General features: G+C 49.4%; 1 long non-coding RNA gene across 2 annotated transcripts in view; it reads right to left on the reverse strand.

Annotated features, from left to right (window-relative positions):
• LOC132230891 (uncharacterized) overlaps positions 1-21,785 on the reverse strand; it is a 29,575-nt gene extending 7,790 nt beyond the window's left edge. Inside the window, exons 1-3 of one of the 2 annotated variants that reach the window (XR_009451952.1) lie at positions 21,682-21,785; positions 16,058-16,225; positions 12,454-12,560 (exon numbers count right to left, since the gene is read on the reverse strand). This is a non-coding gene — a long non-coding RNA (uncharacterized LOC132230891). Of the gene's footprint in view, positions 1-12,453; positions 12,561-16,057; positions 16,226-21,656 lie in introns of both variants that reach the window. The other variant, XR_009451953.1, reaches the window with a different exon arrangement.
• Between the last annotated feature and the right edge of the window lie 1,900 nt (positions 21,786-23,685).

The following is a 23,685-nucleotide window of genomic DNA, read 5'->3' on the forward strand; positions in this document are numbered from 1 at the left end:
GCGGGCAGCTTACAGTGTTTGGGGCTGGTTATCCTACCCCAAGACCCTCATCCTGCACATTTTCCTGAGGCGAGAAATAGGGGCAAAGAAAAGGACTGTGGAGCAGGTCATCACCTGCTGAGTGCAGTGGTGATTAATGCTTTAATATTCATTTATAAAGCATTGGATGCAGCTAGTCCGTCTAGATATATGCCTTGATCATCTAGTACAGCGGTTCTCAACCCGTGGGTCACGACCCCTTTGGCGGTCCAACCACCCTTTCACAGGGGTCGCCTATGACCATCGGAAAACACATATATAATTATATATTGTTTTTGTGATTAATCACTATGCTTTAATTATGTTCAATTTGTAACAATGAAATTGGGGGTCACCACAGCATGAGGAACTGTATTAAAGGGCTGTGGCATTAGGAAAGTTGAGAACCACTGATCTAGTACTAATACTGCCTATGGCAGTGATGGCGAACCTATGACACGCATGTCAGAGGTGACACGCGAACTCATTTTTTTTGGTTGATTTTTCTTTGTTAAATGGCATTTAAATATATAAAATAAATATCAAAAATATAAATCTTTGTTTTACTATGGTTGCAAATATCAAAAAATTTCTATATGTGACACGGCACCAGAGTGAAGTTAGGGTTTTTCAAAATGCTGACACGCCGAGCTCAAAAGGTTCGCCATCACTGGCCTATGGGCTAACCTTCATTCCCCCCAGAGGCCTAGGCCCAGCCCCCTCCTCGCACTGGGGGAGGGTGAGAATGGGAGGAGGTGGTGCCCACCTAAGTGGATCAAAGATGAAGATGGGGAAATAGGAAGGATGGAGGTGTGAGTCACAATCCAAGATGCTATGGCTCCTCGTGTGAGGACTTGTATAGCGATGGCTGTCAGGAAGCCCAGTGTGGAACGCGAAGGGACAGAGTCCCCCAAGTCCTGTGGCCTCTGTCTGCCGGCGGTCAGCGATGACAACACGAGGAGAACAGTACACCCTCCTGGAGGGCTTTCTGTCGGCGAGGCATTGTTCCAGGCCCTTTACATTTCCATCTGGCAGGACCAACTGGGAAAAAGGGTGGGTCCAGGTCTGTGCAAGGTCCTCTGAAACACGCTGACCTCGCAGAGCAGACGGATGGGCTCGGTTTCAAGCTCCTCCTCAGGGGGGGCCAAGGCAGAGCAAAGGAGAGTGTGTGTCACCCCGAGGTCAGCCTCGAAGAATTAGAGAAGCCACTGGCCTGTGCCCCGAGCCTGGCCCTGGTGGGGGACCTCCGGGGCCTCCTCTGGGCAGCCCTTCCTGCTGCACATCTCAGTGAGCTCAGGGACACCCGCCGATGCGGCCCCTGGACTCTACCTGGCAGGACCGCACTCCCTGCTGGGAGGAATATAAATATGGATGAAGCCTGGCATTGTTCAACAGGGTACGAGCAGAGCGACAACCAGATCCAAAGGGTAATATTTTGAAAAGCCACAGGGAGCCCTGCTGCTGTTGAGTTAGGATCGCTCCTCTCTCCGTGATGAAAGCAGCCTCCTGGGTGTTCCCTTCCTTAGAGGCATCCCAGCCTCTCCCCTCCCGCTGCAGCCGGAATGCTCTTCACGGTTTCCAGTGCACTGCATTCCCATTCACCACTCATTCTCCAAGGGAAAGGCGGGATGCACACATCAGCAGCCCCCTGGTCACTGCGGCCCTCGGGGAATTAATGAAGGACGATGCCGCCTGCCCTTCGCGCTCCTCCCGCTCCTGGCAACTAGAGAGGCCAGGGGCTCCTCCACGTGGGCCAGGCGTCCATCCAGCGTGTCTCAGCCACGGCACCACGTCTCCTGGGCACATGTAGGGTTGCTTTTCCAGCAGGATCCCGTTTCTCATGGCCGGGGACTGTTTTCCCGTCAGCCCAGTGGTTTCAGCTGGAAGACCCTTGAGTTTGTCTTGTTTTGTTTTGTTTTGTTTTGTTTTCCTCTTCTCTTTCATTTGTTTTTAGACACCAGTATCAAGCACCAACACTTACCTGGTCCTTTCCTTATAATAATAGCCCACACTTACACGTTGCTGTTTGTGGTGTGTGTGTGTGAGTCTGTGCACATTTACTTGTTAAATCTCACAGTAACCCTGGGGTAAGTGCTATTATTATCCAAAGGGTGAAATAAAGGTACAGAGAGGTCAATTAAGTCCCTTAAGGTAACACAGCAAGTAAGTGGCAGAGCCACAGTCTGATCTCAAAAGCATTGGCTCAACATCTATATCTTAGCCACAAATCACACCCACAGCCACCCACACATATATCTGTATTTTAGGTCATTGGGGATTTTCTAAATCCGAAATGTGTTCACTGAGATAATTTCCTCCTCATCTTGACTCAGGGTACTTTCCAGGCTGCTTCTGCCTAAAATGACACCTCCGTGACCCTGCTCTCCCCCCGGCAGACAGAGAAGAGCCCGCAGCACCCACAGCTCCTGTTTGAACACGAATAGTGACCATCTGGGGCAGGACCTGGGCTCCGGACTAGGCGCTTCATCTGTGCCCTCCCGGGGGGAAAAGGCAGACGGTCACCACTGCTGACAAGGTGGAGAGGCGTTGGCACGGTTATTCCGTTTTTCAGATGAGGACTCAGGCTCAGGGAGGATTCCTGACTTATTCGCTCAGGATCACGCAGACTTTTTTGTTGTTCTTTCCATCTGACTCTGCAAAACTGCAAACTTACGGATTCCCAATGGCTGTTCTTTCTGCCGCACCGCACTGCGTCCATGTTGTTCTGCTGGGCGAGGCATTCCCCGAGTTGGCGCTCCTTTGCGAGTCATCTCTGATCTCGTGGCCAACATATGAATGGAGAGACCCATCCACGGTGAGTCCCAGATCCTAGGTCCTTGGAAGAGCTGGGCAACGTTTTGGCACCAACAGGAAGCCCGCAATAAAGCTGAGCGCCAGAGTGGCACCCGTGGGCATCCTGGCAGCGACCACGGGGACGTCACGGCACGGTGAAGCAGCACCGACTGGGGAAGCCACCTGGGAAGCTTTGTCTGGTGGGACAGCGTTTCCAAGTAAGAAAGAGAAAACTATGTCAAAGAAAGCAATCTGCCTGGTGAGCACGCACCTCCGGGGCATCCGGCAGCCTGGACACGTCTGCCCTCCGCGCCAAGCCTGGCCTGGGCGCTCTCGGAGAGGGCAGCACGGCGCACCTGATCTTAGAATCAGGGGCTCGGCGGTTTGGAATCAGACTGGGCGCAGGCTCAGCCTCAGTGGGAACAACTGGGCCATCCTTCAGCCTCTGTTTCATCGTCTATAAAATGGGGAAATAACTGCACCTGTGTCACAGGGCTGCCGTGACAACGAAAGGAGACTCTGTGCGCGGACCACACAGTGTACGCAGCCTCCCCGCTGCATACGCAGGAAGCACTTCACAATAGCAGCTGTGCTCCGTGTCCACCGTGCTCTTGGCCGGCTTCGTCCCTCTAAGCGCCTGCTGCTCCCTCTGAACGCTCTCCCGTCAGGATCCTACTCAATGGCAGCCCATTCGAGACCTTTCCTGAACCCACCTCCCCACCCCCAACCACAGCAGCTCGGGTCCACCCACCCGCTTTACGCTGTTCATGGCACCACCGGTACCAGGTGCTATCCTATGTGTTCCTGTGCTTCTTTGTTTATCATCTGTCTCATTCCAAAGGACATTAGCCCCGTGATGACAGCAACTGTGTTGGATTTTCCGTGCCTAGAGCTTGTCTGCCCTGGGGGGGGGGGGGCGGGGGGGGGGGGGAGAGGGCACCAAGTAGCTGCCTATTGACGGCATGCGGGTACAAGGCCTCTCTGCTGAGTAGGTTATGATCCATACGGTGACACAGCCTAAAGCTGGACTTTGGGCACAGGAGCTATTGGACATCTCGGGGAAGCCTTGGGTTCCAGAGCTGCCAGCAGAGTGCCGGAGAAGGCCTGGCCCACGGAGGCCCTGCGCTGCCGTCCAGGGAGCCCTACGGCCCCGCAGTGCAAAACAACCCCTGCGCCAGGGGAGGGGATCCCACCTGCTCACTGTTTCGTTTGCTCAGAAAGTTACAGCCGGAAGCGACTCTGCAACTTTGCAGAAGCTCCCCTCCCCAGAATGAGTGTTTCCGGCCCTTAGTCCTCCCTGCCACTCTCCCTCCAGGATTGTTATTGGTTAATGAGTGCAACTTCCTTGAGAACTAAAAGCATGTCTTAAAAGTAGCCTGTGGCAATGGGGAGGCAACTGCTTTAAGCCCAGGAATTGTCTCTTAATGGCAGCCCGCAGCCAGGAGCATGGCTTTCAGTCAGTAAAAGCAAAAGGGAGGTTTGCTCCTGGCTCTACCTGGCTGCCACTCAGGTGCAGCCACCTGGGTTCCTCTTGTCATGCCCTGCAGATGGCACCTGGTGGGGTCGGCATGGGGCATCGTGGACAAAGCGCTGCCTCCTTCCGGCTGCTGCCTGGGGAAGGCCAGAGGAACCGGGGCTCGGAGCAGTAAACATGCTGGCAGCTCCTGGCTGGGGCTCCTGGGACCCCAAGAGAGGGTCAGCTGGGCACAGTAATGCGCCTGAGAGCCGTCAGCAGAGACTGACTTAGAGGCGTCTCCAATGGGCATGAAGTTTCTCCAAAGTGCAAAGCTTGTAAATTCTACGCACTGTTAGAGATGGTACGAAGAGACATGTGGCTTCCCAAAGCCTGCAGAGAGCAGAGAAATGCAGCAAGAGAAAAAGTAAATGAAACAAAATGACAAGTGGCAAAAGGGGGAGCATGCTCCTTGAACTCTAGCAATTGGCATATTTCACGTTAGAATTTGGTTTCTCTGTATCCACCCTGAGCAGTGACCTTGGAAGGTAAGGAAGGAGCTGCCTTTGGATCTTAGCGGAAAGGTATTGTCTATGATGTAGACAGCGTTTCCATGGTAATGTACATGCTACATAATGTAACCATGACTGTGATTCTACTGGATAGGGCGGTGCAATCAGTAAGAGCTATAATACCCTGAAGATGAAGATGGGTGCTGGGAGAACCCAAACTGTCATGATGATGCGGTGGGGTGGGCCGAAAGTATGCACTGGAAGTATCCTGAGCCGCCCCCCAGATATCACAAGTTTGTGGCTCACTATCCCGATTCCCTGGGCAATGTTCAGGTCTCTGGTCGTGGGTGAGATGTTGCTTCTGTTTCTTTTATTTACTTACTAGTGGTCTGGTGCACGAACTTTGTGCACGGGGTAGGGGGTGTCCCTCAGCCTGGCTTGCACCCTCTCCAATCTGGGACCCCTTGGGGAATGTCCGACTGCCAACAGGGGGATCGGGCCTAAACGGGCAGTCCGACATCCCTCTCACAATCCAGGACCACTGGCTCCTAATTGCTCACCTGCCTGCCAGCCTGATCGCCCCCAAGTGCCCCAACCCCCGCCAACCTGCTTGCCCCCAAATGCCCCCCTTGCCGGCCTGATCGCCCCTAACTGCCCCTACCCCCTGCTGGCCTGCTCACCCCCACTGCCCCCCCCACCAGCCTACTCACCCCCAACTGCCCCCCTCTGCCAGCCTGCTCACCCCCACTGCCCCCCTGCTGGCCTGCTCACCCCCAATCCCCCTCTGCCAGCCTGCTCACCCCCAACTGCCACTCCCCCCAGCCTCCACTGGCCTGCTCACCCCTAACCACCTCTGTCTCAGCCCTGCCACCATGGCTTTGTCCAGAAGGACATCCAGTCTCCCGGAAGATCTCCCGGTCTAATTAGCATATTACTCTTTTATTAGTATAGATTTTCTGCCCCAACTTGGAGTGTTTCTTAGATAAACATAACTCTTAATGAAAAAAAAACTCTGTTAGGGATTTCCTGGGCAAGGTTGTGGCCTCTCTCTGGACGGCTATACTCTCTGATGGATAAACGGAGCTCCCACTGTGGGAAATTAGGGTCCTGTTGTCCCGACCATGCCCTGGGGGCTTGGAGAACTGGATCCATGCCCCAGATGCTGGTCCCCACCAGACCGGGCAGTCAGACAGCCCGTGACCACCAGGGCTGAGACCTGGCAAGCGGATCTAAGGGCGTGTGGAGGAGCTCCGTGTTGCCACTTCTATTCCCCAAACAACTCCAGGCAGTGGGATGCACCCCTGCCTCCTTCAACGCCTCCCCTGCGGGGCGGGGGGGGGGGGGGGGGGGGGGAATAATGGTTCCTACTTTGTGCCCCTCCCCTGAACCCAATACGCCCTTCCACGTGGCACAGCCTTTTGTACTGTGTTGTGGCGGTGGGTTTGCAGGTATGAAAGCCTCTTGAGGACCCATGGGGGCCCTGAGCCTGGCACAGTGCCTGGAACAGACTGGTACTCACTACATGTTTGCTCACTGATTTGTCTAAGGATAGGGAGCAGCCTCTTCCTGTAATAAAATGCAGAGAAGTGCATGTGGATCTGAACACGAAATGGGGACAGTGGATACAGAAACCTGGAAAGATGCCTTGGGTCAGGAATGCTGACACAAATGTCCTGATCCCGTCCCCAGGGCAAGGATGGCTCAACTAGAGGGGACTCAGCTTAGCCTGAGCAATGGAGTGAGTGTTCCCTCCTCTCCTGCAGGGTGTGGTGGAACCCTTGGGGACAGGAGGGTCGTCCCAGGAGCCACGCCCCTGCGGAGGGAGGCGAGTGTGTTGGGGAAACCCCTCGTGCTCAGCCAGGCCAGGCCTACCTGGAGAGGGGTCACGGCCCACGGAGCTTGAGGAATTCCTCCCTAGCAGCGTGTCAACTGCACTCCTTTCATCAGGATTTTGGCAACGCGGATGGTTTTTTAAAGAGTAGATTTTATTTCATTGCGGACAGAAGGGCATTCAGGGTCCAGGGCCATGGGTGGGTGCCAGGTCTCCCAGCCCAAGGCCCAGGCTGCCTGCTCCACCGGCCGCGTTCTCCCTCCTGGGCCTGGGGAAGGGCGCCCTGCGCACCCTGGGCGGCTGCGCTGCCTGCAGATGAAGGAGAGGGAGACCGATGGAGGCCCGCAGGCACGCCCGCTCGGTGGGAACGCGCAGCCCAGGCATCCGCTCGGGGCAGAAGCTCCGGGGCGCCCGTGAGAAAGCCGCCAGGGCCCTGGGTGTGCAGTCAGGGGCGGCTGATGGGCCGGCACTCGCTGCCAGCCGGGGAGCGCGGAACGTTCCTTCACAGAACAGCGAGCCCACCTGGGCGGGGCCTCCACGCAGCTCTCGGCAGGTGCCTTAGCCACGCGGAAGCCCCCACTGCCCATGCAGACGCGGCCCCTGCCTCCCCTCTCGTGGGCCTCCCACCTGCAGCCTGGGGCCCTTCTGCCGCTGCTGCGGGCCAGTGGTGCAGCCATAACTATTAGAAGTCTCTCTTGGACCTGGCCGGGAGGAGAAAGGCCCCTTTTAGTGGGAACATGAGTCTTAAGAGCAGTGGTTCTCCACCTTCCTAATGCCGCGACCCTAATACAGTTCCTCATGTTGTGGTGACCCCCAATTTCACTGTCACAAATTGAACAGAATTAAAGCATAGTGATTAATCACAAAAACAATATGTAATTATATATGTGTTTTCCGATGGTCTTAGGCGACCCCTGTGAAAGGGTCATTTGACCCCCAGAGGGGTCGCGACCCACAGGTTGAGAACCGCTGGTTTAGAGCCTTCATTAAAGTCTCCCAGACAAGCTCCTGTCGAGTGTTGAGGCTTTCTGTCCCACAGGAAGCAAGAAACACATCTGTGGGGTGTGCACAGCAGAGAGCCTGGTGCCTCCGTGCCATTAATCTTATCAACGTCATCATCAGAAAGCACCTTCTAAGCACCCGATTGCCGTGACACCCAACAAGAGGAAGGCTTGGGTGGGAGGCAGCTGAGCTCGGAGGGAGGAGGCCTGGATTCCCACCTCCTCTCTGCCTGTAAGTCGCGCTGTGCCTTAAGCATGGCAGGGTTTCCCTGGCCCTCGCGAATGCTGCGCTGAGTCATAGATACCGCCCTGCCCTTCCACATGCACCCAGCCCGTGCCCACGGCAGACATGGCTCATCGATCACTCCTGTGGAGCCTTAGAACACCGTTAACACCGAGCTCCTGACAGCCAGTGCTCACTGGTTTGAAGGGCACTCAAGGTGAAAGCTACCTGTCATCATGCCCTAAAGGAATTTTAACCTGAGAATGAAGTTCTGTGCCAAAGGACCAGCCAGGTCTCTCAGAGAAAGAATAAAGAGAAAGAGAGAAAGAGAGAAAGAGAGAAAGAAAGAAAGAAAGAAAGAAAGAAAGAAAGAAAGAAAGAAAGAAAGAAAGAAAGAAAGAAAGAAAGAAAGAAAGAAAGAAAGAAAGAAAGAAAGAAAGAAAGGAGGGAGGGAGGGAGGGAAGAAAGAGAGGGAAAAGGAAGGAAGGAAGAAAGAAAGGAAAGAAAGATTAAAAACCAATAAAGTAATAAACCCACCTAAATGATCTGACTGGCCAGGTAAATGATACATAATTACTAAGCAAAGATATCCTCACTGAATCGTTTTATTTGGGTAGATCGTGGTTACCAATATTGAAACTCACAAATCAGAAATGCCCTTTCCTTACACACAAGGAGTGTTGGAAGGCAAGGAACATTTAACAGTCCCTTCCTTTCACAGACGAGGAAATGAAAGCCTCAGTGGTTGGAATTTCCTGAAGCCTCACCGTGGTGGTGGCCATTTCGCAAAAGAACCCATGCTGTCCGCTTCCCAGCCCCATGCTCTCCACCCTCTGACTCTATTGTCTTGCTTGGCACGAGAAAAAAAAAAAAGACAGCTATTTAAGGCACAGGCAATTGATAGTTTTCAATAGTGTCTGTGGTGAAAAGTAACTAACCAATGGCCCCTCACTGAGATCATAAAAAAATAAATTCTGAAACACCCCAGGGAGTGAGAAATGGGAGTCAGAACTCCTTCATTCTATTGTAACTCAGCCTCTCCCTGTTTGGATAGCTGGGGAGAGTCACCTCACCCGTTTTTGACCTTGTTTTTCGTGCCTGTACAATGGGCTCCAATAATGCTGTCTGTACTTGCCTCCCCAGGATAGAGAAAATAAAAGCAGAGTCAGGGAACTTCCCGCCCCAGGAAAACAGCAGTCATCATGAGCAGGTGATGAGCAAGCAGGTAGGGGCTGCCATTCTGGGATCAGTGGCAACACCTGGCAAATGCCAGGATGCGTAGGAAAATGTACCACGGCTCTGGGGTGACACAGGGATTCACACGGGGGTCAGGCAGGCCTCAGAAGTGGTCTTTGTTGAAATGGGAATTTCAGGGAAAGGAAAACCCAGGAGGACCGTCCAAACGATGAAGGACTGCGCCAGGGTCAGCAGGAGGCCCAAGGGGTCCCTCCTCCTCTTTCTGCTTCAGACGCCTGGAGGAGGGTCTGACAGCAGGGGAGGGCCCAGCAAGCAATGCTTAATGAGTGTTAACTGGGGAGCAGCTTAAAGCATTAAGGACCAGCAGGTAGCCAATTAGCACGCAGGGAGTAACCCAAACACACCTCCTCCTGATTGCATTCACCTGGGCACCTCACTGGGTGTACCTGACATTGGGAGCCTAGCTTTGTAGCCATATGCCCACCACACCAGGCCTTTGCCATAGCACGTGGCAGTGTGTTCACAGAAAATATCTTTCTAGGACGTGAGTGAAACATGTGCTTCTCCCAGGTCTGGCAGTTTGCCGCACTCCAGCAAAGGAAAGGCTGAACCGGCTTTGTTCTCTTGCTTCAGTGGAGCCCAGATCTGTGGGAAGTCATTCTAGGGAAGAAAGAGGCCTCTGTGTTGGCCACTAGGTGGCGAAAGAGTTCTACCAATGAGACGCCGGCTGGCCCAAGGCCCTGGTAGGGAAATTCTGAGAGGAAATGTGAAGCTTCCAAGAATTTCAAAGCAGGATAGGGTCTTAGAGGTCATCTAGTCCAAACCAATCATCTCAAGGCCAGGTAAGTGATGCTCAGAGAGAGGAAAGATGTTGCCTGGTGTAAATAACTTGTTAATGCAAAACTGGGCATGGAAACCAGGTCCCCTACCTCTGGATCCATCTCACTCAGCCCAGCCACCATGGTTTTCTCTCTCTAGTTATGTGTGTCTCCGATTCTTGGTCACTCCTGAAGCAGGAGGCAGCTTTGGTGTTGAGGATTAGACACAGAAAAACAGGAAGGGAGTGGAATTGTTAGGTCTCCTCCCCAGTGTTAGGTTTGCTGAAGGAGGAATGCAGTAGCCCAGAAGTGATAAGATGACCTATACATTTATTAGGTTACCTACACACCAGATGGGCTGGGCCCCAAAATGGTGCCAACACACAGGGATGGGGAGTCAGAGATTTTAAAGGACTCTAGGCAGGCTTTTTCGGCAGGGAATTCTCTGGGCGGGAGCCTGGACAAGTCCGGAGGGGAGAGGTAATAGTCTTAGCAAATGGAAGGTGGTCTGAGCGAAAGGGAAGGTTGGTGGTGAAGTAGACTAAAGGTCAGTTCCCAGGGAAGAGGGTATCCATTCAATTATTTGATCAGACCTAACACCCAGCAGTGTGGATTGGTCCTCACAGATGACCAAAGGTCAGAGAATACCACAAGGTACAGAGAAGTCTCCTGTGATCCTGCCCAGGCTGTGCCTCTGGGGTACGTCGTCCTACGTGGAACTGTAATTGGCCAGATCATAAGGGTCAAAGGCAGGTGGGGATCTTAATGCAAACTCTGCTCTGCTCACCACTCACCAATGTGAGCCGCTCACATCCCCAAGCCTTGGTTTCCTGGCTTACTAAAGCAACATGGCAAAGGGAGGGTCAATTTCTGCCATCAAGTTTTCCAGCCAAGACCACGGGGACCCAGAAAATGAACCTGCCATTGTTTCTATTTTTCTGTTTTTCACATTTTTTTTTTCCACATATGTTCTACCATGTTCCAGAAGGAAAGGAAAGTACAACTGAACAGTAGGGATAGTTTATTACTAGAGATAGAGATCAAGAACTATTTAATGGTAATGATGATTCATTGAACAAAATAGATCCAAAAGTATTTATTAGGTGCCAAGTTTGTTTTGATATATGAATCTATTTTATTTGACATTCTATCAACCAGAAGTCACATTTCTTTGGCATCTGCATTTTTTCTGCGAAGTAATGATTCCTATCTCTCTATATAAAAGGCCAATATGCTAAGTGTCCAACCATCCAACTGGTTGCTATGACATGCACTGACTACCAGCAGGCAGCTGCTCAATGCAGGAGCTACAGAGTTGCAGTGACTTGGCAGTGGAGGTTCTTGGGTGACACACCCAGAAATCAGAGAGGAGGGAGCCCAATTCCTAAAGGGCCACAAGATTTCACCTTCAGCCATGGGTTATATTGTTGCTGGGGCACACTTTCATTTGTGTTCCACACTCTGTACGACAGCAACTTTGCAGAGTGCCCTCTTGCACTCCGGGAGCCCTCAGGGAGTGTTGGAGAGCCCCACAAGCCAGGCCAAGGGGTCCCACCTGCCAGAGGGACCCAGCTCACTCTGCAGACCACGGGAGGTTGGCTCCAGGGCGTGTCCAGCCCTTCTTGCCCAGTCCCACCCCGCCGGCCACCTTCTAATTAATTTCCTTTCAATGTGCATGAATCCATGCACCGGGTCACTAGTTTATAATAAATGAGGCATTCACACTAGTGGAAGGTCCAGAGTGCAGGCTGTGCCCTGGTTTGAACTTTTTCTGCCACTTGTGACCTGGGTAACGTTGGGCAATCCTGTAACCTCACTAATTTCTATACTTCTCATCACTGAATTGGAATCACACTTTGATTCTCAACTATCTTACAATGACATAGAAGGCCACCTAGCATGAAGAACTTGCTTCCTAAATACCCTTCTCCAATAAGAGGGACTAGGGCCCCTTTGGAAAAGTGGATGATTATAGGATCAAAGCAAGACAAATCCAGGATCAATCTGGAGCCTTTGGTGTGTCAAAGGAGCTAACCTGAAAGGGTCCCCAATGGCCAGAGCTGGAACGATTTGAGCAGCAAAATAATGATAGTATTGAATTATAATTCAAAGAATAAAAGAAATATCCTTAAGTCAATACTGATATAAATAGTTGAATAAATAGCATTAATAGGGGAGAAGGGGCAGATATTCTTTACAGAAGAATTACAATTAATAAATGAGGGAATGAGGATAAAATTCATCTTTAGAACACCATAGCTAAGATCCACAAGTGGGCGCTAAAATTAGTGGGCAGAAGTTTGAACAGGTTATTTGAAGGAGGTTAGTGTCAATCTCTACCAAGACGCTTATCAATTGCCAAGGGGACAAATAATCACTTTACAGTGGGAAAACCCAGCAGCCACCACTCTAACAAATGATCATGGTCAACATCACCAGTGATAAGGCATACTAACATCACGTACCCCCACATATGATAGACTGAGATGGGCAGATGGCATTCTTGACATTCTTGATAAAAATGCATCATGTCAATCTAGCCATAAGAAAACATCCAACAAACCCAATCTGTGAAATATCCTACAAAAATAACTGACCAGTACTTACCGAAGTGTCAAGGTCATGAAAGACGAGGAAAGACAGGAGCTGTCACAGATTGAAGGAGACCAAAGAGACAGGACCACTAAGTGGAATGTGGGATCCTGGGCTGGAGCCTGGAACAAGAATGAGCATTAGTGTCGCTTGCCCAGGGGGCAGTGGGAGGTGTGCCGGAAGGAGACTGGCCCAGCCTCCATGCTGTACAAATATTATAACTTTTGCATGTGCCACAATGGGAAAGAGGCAGCACCGAAACTGAGGACCCGGCCGATGGTGGACCTTTCTACTACCCCTCCAGCTTCCGTACTGCAGGTTGGCAAAGGGCTAAGCTCAAGACAGAAGGCTGTATCAGTTTTAGAATGCTTTAAGTTGCAAAAATCTAATTACTCAGCTGACAGTGGCCTAAACCACAGAGTCACTGAATCACCTGACCTGAGGAATAGAGTGAAAAAATAGAATGAGGTCACAATGGTCAAGTTGCTAAATTACTTAAAAAAATGAAATAGGTTGAGGCATGAGGGGTGATTCTAATTTTTTAAAAAAATTGTTTTCAATTACAGCTGATATACAATATTATATTAGTTTCAAGTGTGTAACATAGTGATTGGACATTTATATACCTCACGAAGTGATCCCACTAATAAATCTAATACTGCCTGGCACCATACAAGGTTATTACAATTATAGAGGCCCGATGCACGAAGATTTGTGCAAGAATGGGCCTTCTTTCACCTGGCTTCTGGCACTGCCTTCGCTCCGGCTGGAGCCACCTTTCTCCCTTCGTTCAGGCTCGGAGCTGCCTTTCCACCTTCCCACACTTCCCAGAGGCCCAGAGCAGCCGGGGCGGTGTAGAACGCCTATGTCATCACCATGGTGATGACACAAGCATCCCGCTCCGCCCCACCCCCGGCTGCTCGGTGCCTGTGCATGCAAATTAACCCACCATATTTGTTTGGTTAATTTACATACTCACTTCTGATTGGCTGGTGGACATCATGAAGGTACAGTCAATTTGCATTTTCTCTTTTATTAGTGTAGTCAAGGGTGGGCAAACTTTTTGACTCGAGGGCCACAATGGGTTCTTAAACTGGACCAGAGGGCCGGAACAACAGCATGGATGGAGTGTTTGTGTGAACTAATATAAATTCAAAGTAAACATCATTACATAAAAAGGTATGGTCTTTTTTCTTTTTAGTTTTATTCATTTCAAACAGGCGGGATCCGGCCCGCAGGCCGTAGTTTGCCCACGGCTGGTGTAGGTTATTGACTATGCTGTACTTCACATCTCCATGACTACTTTTTATAACTGCTAATTTGTACTTCTTAACCCCTTTCACCTTTTTTGTACTTCTTAATTCCTTTCACCTTTTTTATCCATCCCCCTAACCCCCCCTCCATCTGACAACCATCTATTTGTTCTCTGTATCTATTAGTTTGTTCCTGTTTTATTTATTTTGTGTTTTAGATTCCACTTATAAGTGAAATGACACAGTATTTGTCTATGTCCATCTGACTTATTTCATTTAGCATAATACCCTGACTTATTTCATTTAGCAACAATTCATGTTGTCACAAATGGCAAGATTTCATTCACTTCTTTTTCTTTTAAATTAATTAATTAATTTTTAAAATTCTTTATTGTTGAAAGTATTACATATGTTTCCTTTTTTCCCCCATTGACCTCTCCTAGCCCGCCCCCACATCCCATGCCTGGCCTTCCCACCCCTGTTGTCTGTGTCCATTGGTTATGCTTATATGCATACAAATTCTTTGGTTGATCTTTTACACACACACACACACCCCCTCACACACACACACACACACACACACACACACACACACCCAACCTCCCCTGCCTTCCTTCTGGGGTTTGATGGTCTGTTTAATGCTTCTATGTCTCTGGATCTATTTTTGTTCATCAGTTTATATTGTTCATTATGTTACACAAATGAGTGAGATCATGTGATACTTATCTTTCTCTGACTGGCTTATTTCACTTAGCATCATGCTCCCCAGGTCCGTCCATGCTGTTGCAAATGGTAAGAGTTCTTTCTTTTTCATAGCAGTGTAGTATTCCACTGTATAGATGTGCCACAGTTTTTCAATCCACTCATCTGCTGATAGGCACTTAGGCCGTTTTTTAGCTATTGTAAATTGCGCTGCTATGAACATAGGTGTGCATATATTACTTCTAATTAGTGTTTCAGATTTATTGGACTATATTCCTAAAAGTGGAATCACTGGGTCAAATGGGAGTTCCATTTTTAATTTTTTAAAAAAATATATTTTATTGATTTTTTTACAGAGATGAAGGGAGAGGGATAGAAAGTTAAAAACATCAATGAGAGGAAAACATCGATCAGCTGCCTCCTGCATACCCCCTACTAGGGATGTGCCCACAACCAAGGTACATGCCCTTGACCAGAATCAAACCTGGGGCCCTTCAGTCCACAGGCCGACACTCTATCCACTGAGCCAAACCAGTTAGGGTCATTTTTAATTTTTTGAGGAAACTCCGTACTATTTTCCACAAAGGCTGCACCAGTCTGCATTCCCACCAGCAGTGCCCGAGAGTTCCCTTTTCTCCACATTTTTGCCAACACTTGTCGTTTGTTGATTTGCTGATGATAGCCATTCTGACAGGTGTGAAGTGATATCTCATTGTCGTTTTGATTTGCATCTCTCAGATGATTAGTGCCTTGAGCATTTTTTCATATGCCTTTTGGCCTTCTGTATGTCCACTTTTGAGAAGTGTCTATTTAGGTCCTTAGCCCATTTTTTGATTGGATTGTTTATCTTCCTTTTGTTAAGTTGTATGAGTTCCCTATAGATTTTGGAAATTAAATCCTTATCATAAGTAACATTGACAAATATTTTCTCCCATGCAGTGGCTTTCTTGTTGTTATGTTGATGGTTTCTTTTGCTGTACGCAAGCTTTTTATTTCGATGTATTCCCATTGTTTATTTTCTCCTTAGTTTCCATTGTGCTAGGAGATGCATTGGTAAACATATTGCTACGAGATATGTGTGATATTTTGCTGACTATGGATTTTTCTAAGATTTTTATGGTTTCCCGTCATCCATTTCTTCTGTATCTATTCATCTATCAATGGAAACTGAGACTACTTCCATATCTTGGCTATTGTAAATAACACTGCAATGAACATAGGAGTGTATATGTCTTTTCAAATTAGTATTTTGGATTTCTTCAAGATAAATACCCAGAATTGGAAAGAATTCTATTCTTGTTTTAACTAGCCTGGGAACTTAACCTTTGACTCTTCCAGGCCTGCATCAATGCCTGCATATATATCAGACCTCCAGACAACCCTCTGATTAGCCACTGAAAGACAGAGGAAAGGATGCTCATGTATTCAGACCACCAGTCATCTAGAGATGACCTCAGAACAATCCAGAAGCTACGAATGCAGGACTGATTCTTCCCAAGGATGTACTTTTTACTCCAAGAACTCTGAGCTTGTCTTTCTTCTTCAGGACACTCTGGGTATTGCCTAGATGTGTTTCCAGTTTGCAAACTCTAAGAACCTCAAATAAATCTTTATCATTGACTTCTAGCCAAGGTCTCCAGACTCTTTGAGTTCATTCGACATACCCAGCAGAGAGGCGAGCAGTCCCAGAGTTAGTTGGGCAGTCAGCAATGCAGGGTGTCAGGGAGCACCTCCACCTTCTGGCCTTCCTGTCATGGTGACATGGTTATGGCAGTCCCGAACATCGCATTCTCACATGACAACACCCAAAGCGGAGAGAGGAATCTCATCCTCTGCCTTTTCTAAAATTGATTTTTAGGGACAGTAGAAGGGAGAGAGAAAGAGAAACATTGATGTGAGAGTGGAACATGGATCGGCTGTCTCCAGCACGCCCCCTACCAGAGATCAAGCCCACAACCTGGGCATGTGCCCTGACCAAGAATCAATCAGCAACCTTTTGGTGCATGGGACTAACGAAGATCCAACCAACTGAGCCACAGCGGCCAGGGCTCCTCCCATGCCTTTTATGATCGAGGAAACTACATTCCCAACTTCCCCGGCAGACTTCATTTCTATCTGCAAAGGAGAATGGGCAAGCACATGTCTGGTAAACTCAACTTCTAGTTTCAGGCAGGCCAGGAAGATGGGGTTGGAAATGTACTATTTTTATCTCCCACTTAAAAGCAAGGAAGCTAGACATGAGGAGGTTAAAGTTATACTTGCCCAAGTCACACAGTTGGAAATGACAGAATTCAGATTAAAATTCAGGAAGGTCTGATCTTGAGCCCATATTCCACACACCTCTGGATGCTTCCCTCACCTGCTGTACAGACTGCATTAAGTTTAACAACTTGCCCATTCATTGTATTTTCTGGCTCTTCCCATTAACCTTCCATTGAGGTTCAATATTGTAAATTCTTTCCATCAGGCAAAGAGGCACGTGCAGAGTCTGCCCAGCATAGCAAGGGAACTGAAGCTACCATTGAGATAATATAATTCCTAGGGAGGAGTGGTGATGGAGGCATTTGTGTGGACTAGGCAATGCAGTGAAATGTTCAGCAGAGTAGCTGGAACGCTATCAGTCAGATAGGAACGGCTGATGAATGCTTGCTGTTCAGTAGCATTTTTGCCATGGAAATAAAGTTCAAGGGAAAGGTCAGTTCTCATTCATCCAACAGACCTGTAATGTACCTTGAGCATGGTGCAATTTCAGTGATTTGTCTCCATGATTTTAAATGCTGTTCTCATTGAAAAATGGATTTTAATTTCTGACAGGTTATGCTAGGACTCAAATGCTTCTCGTTGTCATGGTGATTCAAGGGCTTCTTAGCAAGCGAGTGAGGAAGCGTGGGTGAGGGAAATAATTTTTTAACTCTACATGTGTGGAGCCCCAGGTGGGGAGCCAAGCTTGAGGTATAACAGGGAAGAATTATGCCTCGGGGGACCTGGACTCATGGGTGTGGGCAGAGAGGGTCCAAGCTCCAGGTGAATGTGTCTACCCGGAGGGCCAGGCTGTCCCAGAGCTGCAGCTCAGGAACCAGGGAGGCAGTGAGCCAGATGGGACCAGGGGATGAAGTAGTGGAGTAAAGAAATGCTACTCAATCTAACGTAAAGAGCACTGCCAGCTCCCAGTGCCCTGGCTCAACGTCACCCTGACTCCTGAGCTGTTTGCTCCTGAGGCAGCCTGGCATTTCTGCCCTGCTGGATGCCGAGATTAGACTGTAGGGGATGTGGTAGGCAGAATGATGGCTCTCCTTAAACACCCAGTCCTAACCCCAGGAACCTGTAAATATGTTGCCTTACATGGCAAAAGGACTTGGCAGATGAGATTAAGGCTATTATTTATTTTTAAATTTTTATTTTTATTGGTTTGAGAGAGAGAAACATCAATTTGTTGTCCCACTCATTTATATATTCACTAGAGGCCTGGTGCACAAAATTTGTGCACAGGGCGGCGGGGGAGGGGGGCGGTGTCCCCTCAGCCCAGCCTGCACCCTCTCTAATCCAGGACCGCTTGGGGGATGTCCGACTGCCGGTTTAGGCCCGATCCCAGTGATCGATCCCAGGGATCGGGCCTAAACCGGCAGTCGGACATCCCTCTCACAATCCTGGACTGCTGGCTCCTAATTGCTCATCTACCTGCCTGCCTGGTCGCCCCTAACTGCCCCCCCCCACTGCCCTGGTCACCCCTTACTGCCCCTCCTGCCAGCCTGGTCGCCCCCAACTGCTCCCCTCTGCTGGCCTGATCACCCCTAACTGCCCCCCTGCTGGCCTGGTCACTCCCAACTGCCCCCTCAGCTGGCCTGTTTGTTCAGTCATTTGGTCGTTCCTCACTAACCCCTCTGCCGGCCTGGTTGTAGGCAGCCATCTTGTGAGGGTGTGAGGGTTAACTTACATATTACCTCTTTATTATATAGGATTGGTTTCTTCTTATATGTGCCCTGACCAGAAAAAAACCCACAACCAACGAAGCTACCCAGCCAGGCTGAGATTAAGGATTTTTAAATGGGGAGCTTGTCCTGGGTTACTCTGATGGGTCCAATGCAATTACCAGGGTCCTTATGGGAAAAGGCAGGGGCAGCAGGGGCAGAGACAGGTTTGAAGATGCTCTAATGCTGACTTTGAAGACGGAGGAAGGAGCATGGGCCCAGGTCTGGAGGCAGCTTTTTGCAGCTGAAACACAAGGAACTGGATTCTCCCTCGGTCTGCAGAAGGGACCCAGCCCTGACGACGCCCTGATTTTAGCCAAATAAGGCCCATTTTGGACTCATTACGTCCAGAACTGTCGGAGAATAAATGTGTTTTGTTTGAAGCCCCTCAGTCTGGGGCAGCAGCCACAGGACACTAATACACAGTGGTGGACGTGGGCGCCCAGGTGAGTGCAGACAAGGATGAGGTGGTCCAGGTGGGAGGACACAGGTGGGAGGACACGTCCAGCCGCCCGGGCTCTCTGTGCTCCCCTCCACTACAGGCTACATCTGTAAGCTATTCTCACCACCCCGGGCCCCTCCCGAAAGCCGGTGCAAGACTCCTGTTTGGAGCTCATCGCCCACCTCTAGTCTCCGTGCTAGACATACACAAAACAACTTCCTTCCGGGCAAAGGGCTGATGACTAGCCCTTGATTTCAGGGGCTGCAGCCCATTTCCTGGGCCCCAAATGGCCCCAATGTGTTTCTCTTCCCAAGTGTTGTCCTTGTTCTGTTTTAAATGACTGGGCGGTGGTACTGCTTGCTCAATCAGGCTTCCTTGGGAGTCTGGGTTCATTACATCCATTAGCACTTCCTGCTCCTTCCCGGCAGGGGACCTGCAGAAGCCTCAGTTCAAATGGCAGCCGCCTCCCTGAGGGCAGCGCTGGAGCCCTGGCTCCGTTCTCCTTCCCTCCCTGTGCCTGGCAGCAAGAGTCCCAGGCTGCCTCTGCCTTGTGAGCCGCACTTCCCTTCCAGCCAGAGATACCCTGTGCCCTTGGGCATCACAAGGATTGCATTCCTTTGCAGTGGTTCTTCCCTGATGAAAAAGGTAATCACCTTTAAAAGCTATAAAGAACTTGGAAAAAACACCCAGAGAGTATAAAACCTGCTTTTAGCAGTAACTCGGGAGGCTTCCTTGTTTTCCCCGGAGTTGACTGTGATCACAGACGCGGAGTGGACTGCCCCCTCGGGTGAGAAGCCTCATTAGGGACGGTCTGAACAAAGATGGGGGACCTGTGTGCGCTTCAGACGTCTGCAAATTTCCCCGCTGCAGGCGGGCACCGACCCATTAAGGACGGGAAGAGGTATAGTTGGTCCTCTACAAGAGCATCTGCTTCCCAAATGGCTGGATGAAAGTCAGTCTGTGCTTCACTGTGAAGCGTCCAGAACACGTTACTAATTGAATGTAGAAGGCAGCATTAGGCAGGATTAGCTGTGCAGAAAACCATCAGCATTTGAGACTCAGACACTGAGAACTAAGCTTACACATCATAATAATGCTTCAATAATTCCAAAAATCCAGCTGCATTTTTGTTTTTAAGAACTTTTTTTTCCTCATTTTCTAGCCAGAGCTATGAATAATAGGAACTTTTATACAAGTACAAGCTCGGTATGGGTCCAATGAAGTTAATTCGAAGGGCAATGGACAGCTGAAAAACTGGCTCAGAACACCAAAATATATTATTGTATTACAAAAACTCATCGACATCCAAGACTATATTACACTCACAACAATGACCGTATGTGCCCTTTGGAAGCTTCTAGTGAAACAACGGCAAAATAATATGCATGCTGCCACCCCTTCCTGTTGAGACAGGCGAGTGAGTAAGCCAGGAAAAGTGCACCAGGGAAACTGATTAAAGTCCCGGTGTTGGCAAATGGGGTCGATACGGTTGCCACTGGAGGGGCAGTCAGTGGGCTGACTGACTGAATGATGTAATGGTTATAGAACACCTAGTGCAGACCTGTTCTTGGGTCACAAACTGCTTATCTGTGTTTCCAGATGCTGCAGTTCAGGCCTGAGATGTTACCACTCACCCCTGAAAGGGTCTCTGAGAAAGCTGGGGGGGCGGGGGAAGAGGAGGAAATTGTTGTGCCCAGATTTCAAGATCCCCAAGAAAACCACACCTGGGAGCCAGCCAGTCCGATGCAAAAGAAGAGGGTCCTTTATTGAGCTAACTCTCCTCCCCCTCCTGGCCGACGCAGTGACCGGAAGCAGAGTGAAACCGCCGTGAGAGAAACAGGGTTTTAATAGGGGGTGGAGTGAGGGGAGGGGAGCTGACTGTGGGCCCTGCTGATTGGCCAGGCGCCAGTCGGGTCTTCTTACACAGGATGTGGTCATCTCTATGGCGCGCACGTCCCTTGATTGTCATTGGTTAGTTTAAAGAAATCCCGGGCGTGGCCAGCAGGGGCCTGGGCTTCCGGGAAGAAGGTACTCTCCTGAGCACATGGCGGCTGCCCCAACATGGAGGGTATGGGGCAAGATGGAGGGCATAGCCCTCGCCCTTTCAGAAATGACATGGGAGGACTGGGCTGAGGGTGGAAGGGGAAAACTATCATTTATTAATGATGTCAATGAGCCAGGCACAGTGCCAGAAACTTTGACATCTCACTTACATATCTCTCTATTTCTCTCAAACCCAACGAGGCCGGCAGTTGTCCTTCAGGTGACCTTCAGCAGTGCCGGCTGTCGGTTACACACCACTGCCAGAAATGGGTTGTAAATTGCACGCTGTGTTCATTTGTTTATCTTTGCAATATGCACACTGTTTAAGGACATAAATCATGTGCAGTAATGAATTTCCTTTATATAAAAGAAGTTAATACCATTTCCTACTTAATAGTGGGCTCATGAGAATGACATGAGGCAATGCACCTAAGACTCAGAAGTCTGCCACACAGCACCCACTCAGACTTTCCTTTTACCCTGCAATTGCTCTAACGATGATGATTGATGCTGTTTTGGTTTATTTAGAGTTACATGTTTTGTTTCCTTTTCAAAATGTAGCTAATTTTCTTCAGTTAACAGAAGTAATACATGAAAAACATAAAATACAGACCAACAATAAATAATATTTAACATATTTAATATGCTAGCTAGATTATTTTAGCTCCTTTTTGTGTACATGTGCCCATACATACAAGCACACACACACACACACACACACACACACTAAATGTGTTTCCAAAACACATTTGAAGCTATCAAAAATTTATTTAACCCAGAAAGCAGTCATTCATTTAACCACTCACTCACTTAGCAAGTAAAAGTGATGGAGAACTTGCCGTGCCTGGGAATGGATAAGACCTTGAGCAAAACCGTGCCGCCTCCCAGAGCTCTCAGGTGCTTGCACAGCTTGAAAGGAGTGAGTCTGTGAAGCATTGGGAGACACACCCCTGTCTGGCAGAAGGCAGAGCTGGCCTGTGGCTTCTTCATGGCAAATTCTTTTCTCAGGAGCCTGAGGGTAGGGATGTCCCTGCCCCTCCTCCCCGCCTACACTCCTTCCTGCATCCCTCCCCTCCCCAGCACACACATTGGCCAAGGTGGTGGGGACACCCATGGCTCCAATAACTTTCTGAGATTTGGGGGGTTTTGTGAAAACAAAGATCTTAATTTTTAATAGGGAAACACAACTGTCTCAGCTAAAACAAACAAACACTCTCATTCACTGATTAACTATGAGCAAAGCCATAGGAGTACCATGGGTGGCCACGGCCAGCACTTGAACCCAGCCGTGTTCAGGAAAAATGTGGGTGCTCCAAACTTCCACCATGACTGCCAGCAAGCTCCGCACAGTTGCCAGGAAGGAGCGGTGGGTGTGTATTATTTATGATCTCCATTCAAAACAAACTCAACGAAAGAACAAACCTTCCCTTCTGTGGGCAACGTTAGCAGCTCCCACGCAGTGCTCCAGAGCTTTCTGCGGAGGCGTGGGCTGGGCGTTCAGTGTGCTTATAGGTGCGGTCTGCAGCCATCTCTTCACTCCCAGCTGAATTCTCCCTGGGAAACGGGGTCTCAGGGAGGAGAGGGGGCATGTGCCCGTTTTGTGATGGAGGATACGTGCCCATCCAGGCTGCCACTCACTGCACCCGTGACCCAAGTCCATTCTCCAGGGGGAGTGTGAGATTGTGTGTGTGAGGAAGAAGGAAGGTGAAGGGCAGGGGTGTAAAGAGAAGGAGGAAGGCAGAGCAGGGACAGGAAGCTTGGACACACAAAGTGAGGCTACTTGTAGCTTCCTGACCATAATTTAACTCTAAAAGGAATTGTGATAGTTCTAGCTGTGGGAACTAAAATATATTAATACGTTTCCTCCCACCGTCTAAGTTCTTCCAGCTGGGCCAATAAGCAAATTAACAGAGATGGATTAACAGGAGAAAATCAGTTTAATACATGAGCCTGGGAAGTTCACATAGAGATGATAAATGCATGAAAAGTCCAAAGACAGTGAGGCAACATTGAGTATACAAGACATTTTGGACAAAGGAGAGAGTGGGGTGCAGGGTATCAGATTTCAGAGGTGAAAATGGGCGATTTACAGGGAGTCGAGGGACAGCTGAACACACTTGGTAGGAAAATCCCTGCTGGGAGACTCAGAAACAGTGGGGCATGGGGAGTGTGTAGCTACCAGGCACCTGCCTGAAGCCATCTGTGTACCACACAATTCAAATTAGGCCATTGGAGCATCCAAAGTTCTCCTTCCTCAAGCAAGTTTCTCTGCCTGAATCTCTTGGGCAGGAAAGGGGGGGGGTGGTCAAAGGTTCTTTCTGAGCCTTTTGTTTCTTAATAAACAGCTTAAAATCAATATCCCCCAAAGCAGCTTCCCAGGGCAGAACTTTGGCCCCTTCATAGGCTCTCTCACAGATGCTTATGCAAACAGCCGCAGGGAAAGCACCCGCCGTGGGCGAACACTGTGTTCTGAGGGATGCACGTGGGTCATGAAATTAATGTGTAGTAACCTGTGACATGAACATAATACAATGAAAGACATGGATTCATGATGACATACAGCGGAGCGAAGTCAGAACCGGAGCTGGTGTGTGTGTGAGAGAGAGAGACAGAAAGAGCCCTGGAAACAATTAAAAATACCTAGACTGTGTGGTTTTTAATGCCACACACAGCACGTTGTCGTGCTCAGAGTGACTTGTGCTAAGAAACGTGTAAATGCACATTTACAAAATCAAACATGACCTTGGAGATTATGAAATCCCCTGAAGACTGCTGTTCCTTGGCGCACACTCTGAGTGGTGGCATCTGCTACCTCCCGTGAAGATGGGCACTGCCAGGG

The sequence above is a fragment of the Myotis daubentonii genome, chromosome 3 (genome assembly GCF_963259705.1).
Source record: "Myotis daubentonii chromosome 3, mMyoDau2.1, whole genome shotgun sequence".
NCBI classification, from domain to species: Eukaryota; Metazoa; Chordata; class Mammalia; order Chiroptera; family Vespertilionidae; genus Myotis; species Myotis daubentonii.